Source organism: Cyanistes caeruleus, chromosome 1, assembly GCF_971803275.1.
Source record: "Cyanistes caeruleus chromosome 1, bCyaCae1.hap1.1, whole genome shotgun sequence".
In the NCBI taxonomy this organism is placed as follows: domain Eukaryota; kingdom Metazoa; phylum Chordata; class Aves; order Passeriformes; family Paridae; genus Cyanistes; species Cyanistes caeruleus.
In genome coordinates, this window is record NC_141701.1 from 30,894,538 (window position 1) to 30,899,352 (window position 4,815).

Below are 4,815 nucleotides of genomic sequence, written 5' to 3' on the forward strand. Positions count from 1 at the left end.
AAAAAAAAAATATCTGAAGAAAAGCAGTGTCAAATAATTAATGCATTTTCAGTGAAAGGCTCCTTTCCACTATGGTTTAATACATGTGCATGAAAAGCAGTAAATGCTTTCATGTGAGCCACTTGCAGATATTCGTACCTATGGTTTTCATCACTGTTTTACTGGTATTCCCTCATATTAGAGAGCCTTTGTGATATGCCTGAGCTTGAATGGAAAAGGAAGCTGGCCTGGGAGGTTTTACATCTGGTAGCCAACACCATTATTAAACAAGCTACGTCAGTTTTTTTAAAAAGCTACATAGGTCGAATCAGGGCAATTACGTTCTGATCTAAGTCGCATACATTTGTCAATTATTTCCAGGTGTTCCTGAAGCAACATATTTTCCTTATCTGTAATTAATATTTTGATTATTAATACGGCTGCCGTGAAATGTCAGGGGTCTCTCTGCTTGTCTTGATTTCATAAAAAATGTAGTCATGACAGTAATCATTTGACAATACTTTGGTCTTAAAGCATTATACTATTTTGTTTTAAAGCTCTTATTTAAAGTATAGCTTGCAGGTAACCATGTGCATTACATTGCTATGTGTGTCTCCCTGCATTCATACATACATAGGCATACATCTCAGAGAACTAAAGCACTCACTTGGAAATTAAAGGTAGATGGTTGGAGTGGACAAGACGAAAACAGAACAATTTTGAAATACAATAACAAAACAATAATGAAAACCTGTATTTAAATTTCTACCTATCATTTTGAGTCTCATGTTATTTCTTACGCAAGATTACAGTTGGGCATTCTGCAAACTGTGTAATTAGTTAGTTTAAGAATAAGTATTCTTTGCTAATAGAAAACACTCAGACTAACCTTAAATGTTCAGAAGTCAATGTGGCTTGCACAAACAAATCATAAAAATGTTATTAAAAAAAAAGGGCAAAAAGCCAAATTTTGAAAAATCACAAAGACAGACTTATGGAGAAACCAAAACGACAAGTCGGGGTCTTTTTGTTATGGTTTCCTCTGAATTTATAGGGGATATTCTATGACATTAGATTAATAGTTTTAGGTCAACATTTTCTTTTTTATCTTTCATAAGTTTATGGTAAGAAGTGCTGACATCTCAGAATTAGAGAACTCCGTTCACAGTCTCTTCTGTTTCAGCTGGCTAAAGTAATGCATGACACTTTCTGAAGAATGCAAAATGTATGCAGCAACACAGAGTTAAAAATTTTATTTTTGATCTTCAAACATTGTTTGACCTTAATCAATGTCTTCCAACAAGCTTAATATGACATAGCCCTGAAACAAAAACACAGAGCTCTCGGGTCCGGCTCTGGAATGAAAAAGCTGTGATTATTAGTCCTCTGTGTGATCTTTTCAGATTGCACTGATGAGATGAAGTTTAATCTCGTTTCTCTCCTCTCCAGTACCACAAACCACAGGCAGTTTAAGGCAGCCTGGAAATCTCTTACATCTGGAAGAGCAATAATTCATGGGATTTCACTTGACAGCCATGACAGGCAGCAGGGCAGCCAGAAACAACTGTCTCTTATGTTGTGCTATTTGCAAAAAGTCAGAAGAGGAGGAGCAGGCACAGGACCACATCCTTCTTTAGCATATGTTAGAGGAGGAAACCCTTTTATTTTCTGCCAGATGCTCCATGAATAGGTCCTAAATATTACATAGACAGTAGCTATCACTTCCAAACAAAATTCCTTGGTGTCTGCTAAGCTGCAAAGCATATGAAGGCCTATTGTCTGGCAAAGGGTCATGGTTAAATTTGCACAGATTTTTTTTTTATAGATATTTCAGATTCTACGTTATGATTTATAGGCATTTGCACACCCTGCTGTGCATGAATATGATACCATCTTCTGGGCAGGATTATTTCATGAAATGTATATGGGATTTAGCTACAGTAACTTTTACTGGGCAGCTTAGAATGGCCGGCAAAGTACTAGAATTTACTGCAGCACAGCTTGTGCTGTCAGGCTCATGGCTGGTGTTTATGATTTCTGCAGAAGCAGAAATAAACAACTTCTCCTTAATGGCTCTCTTTATGTGTAGGCAGCAGTAGCTCTATCTGGTCTCACAACAGTAGCTGGTGCAGTGGTCTGTCCCATTTCATGTGGAACCAATGTCTGAAAATTTGCATTTCTGCTTTTCTGAGTTTTCAGTGGAAGCAACCGGGAATGAATAAATCAACTGCAAATGTCTGAATGAGTAGCATTCCATTCTACCACTTTTTCATGCTATAAATACATCTGGTTGAAATGGCCAGGTTTTGGAGTAAGAGCAAAATGATCAGATTTAATCTTAGTTTGTCTTAGAGTCTATACCCACACTGTAAATACTCTGGTATCAACTGAGACCTACTTAAATTACTGTCTTAAGGAAGGAGGCCTGTCTTCTGAGTGTCTGTGGTAAAGCAGCTTAATCAACATTTTTATGGGCATTTACATACATATTTAAGTAAAGGCTGAAAAGTGGGTAAGTTTTACCAGCCTGCAAACAGATGAATTAAATATAAATTTACTTTGCTTATATCTGCATATATATAAAAAGCAAAATACTCAGAATGTAATTGTCTAAGTAAAGTTTTTTGATGCAACAACTGTTTTTAAAGTTCAAAAGAATGTCGACACACACACTGTATATATAAGCAGGCAGAAAATACTTTTTTTAAAGAAATGAGACAACTACTCTATGCCAAAGAAAAACAATTCCTTTGCCAAACTACACATTGTTAACTTAAAATGTGTTCCATGTGGAAGTAGGAAGACTGATCTGATGGAAAGGCTAGTGATTTAAAGTCAGCTGGCTCTGTGCCTGTCAACTGCACATTCTGGCTTCCAGTTTTACAACTAGAATTGGAAATATTTAGATTCTTTTTTCAATTTTTTTTCTTAGGGAGGGGGAGGACATAATTTTTTTTCCTTTTCTAGTGATGAAATGAATTTACCAATAAACTTGCCTATATAATCATCTAGACTTTAAACAAAGACAATATAATTTTGAATCACTTGTCCAAATATCATTCTGTATTTTAAGGATTCTGTTTTATATTAGACTCATTTTCCAAAGTGAATTTAACACCCCTTTTGTATACTCATCATAGTTTTGCTAGGAAGAAATTGTATTACCCTATCTTTTCAGTACAGAAAAAGTATAAAGACAACTTTATACTCTTAGGGAATACAGAATTACAGGATACTGTATTTCACCTTTCATTCTGTTAGTATTACCTGTGTTGATCAAGCCTTTAATTTTTTTCCCCCTTTTCTGCACATAAGGCATACAGTCCTGTCTCTGTATGTGGCCTAAAGGATATTGCAAGCACAAAACACTCAGAAAGAAAACAGCTACACTACTACACCTGGTGATACCTTAAAAAGAGGCTATCACCCCATGATATTTTCTGCAGGAGTCCCAAAACTTCTTTTGTTATTCACATTAAACTTACATCCATCATCCTGTTTTAGTACATATTTTCCAGCACATGCTGCATGGTAATTATGAATACAGAAGGTTCTATTCATTGTGGAGTTTTTTAAGATTCTTTAGATATACTGAGCACTATGAGGTCGAATTTTGATTACTGTACTAGATTTCTGCACACAAAACACACTTAAAGCACATTTGCTTTTCAAGTTTTAAAATATTCCTGAAACACCTAGCAAGGCTCAGGATACTTAAAGGGCAGAATTTCAGACACAATTCAGCCAGAATTGTTTACTGCAAATATGATTGTAGAATGCCTCCTTTTTTTTTTTTCCCTTTTTGCTAGAATACCCACGTTTTATTTATGATTTTGGATTTTATTTCACAGCATTCCAGTTTAGTTTAGCACGATGTATTTAATAACCATGTCTACTGTCTTAATTACCCTATAAAGCAGGGTTCCATTGGCATTTGACCCTCCACAGCATTCCAGAGAAACTGCAGGACCATGATAATTACCAACTGCCTGTGAGAAAATTAAACAAAAAAGGCCTAACTTTTAAACCACCATTTTAAACGACCTATTACATCTCAGGAATAAATCATTGATGAAATAGCCTGCTTAACAGGAAAATAGCTATTCCATAGCAAAGAATTTCCCCTTGCATGATCATGAAGAGAATATTAAGTATTCTTCAGCTCAAAAGGTTAGGTTTTATGTCTGTCCAATGCCTTTTAATGACACATTTTTGTGTAATTTTATTGTAATCAAAGCCTTTTCCTATGTAGACTGTAGACTATGACTATTTTGTCAGTCTTAAACATTTTACTAGTAAAAGAATAGAAAATATATTTAAACATGTACCAAGAAAATTAAACATGTACCAAGAAAAAAGTGTTTATAAATCATTCACCATTGAAAGAACCTGCATTAATGTAGCTTGATTTCCTTTGATTAACATAGCCATTTGCTGTATATTTTTCAAAAAAGTGCTCATCGATTTAAACTCATAATAGTACATTCTATTAATTCATAACACAGTTTTAAAAAGCTAATAAATTTTGAAAATCCAAATTATGGTTTGATTTATTTGATCACTCTCTTTTTATTTTGTATCTAATGGCAATTACTATACCATCCTATGCTCCATTTCTTATTGCTATGCTTAACAAGAATTCTATTTCATCTATCTTTTCTAAATGTCAGTTTGTATTTTTTCTAAATAATTAATCTTGGTTGAACATTGACACTAATTTCCAGATCAGATTAGGTCAGCATTCCTCATAGTGTAAAGTTAGGAACATAATCAGAAAAAAATAAAGGTTGTTTTTTAAATTATACAATTAAGAGTATTATTTTTTCACTTTTATAT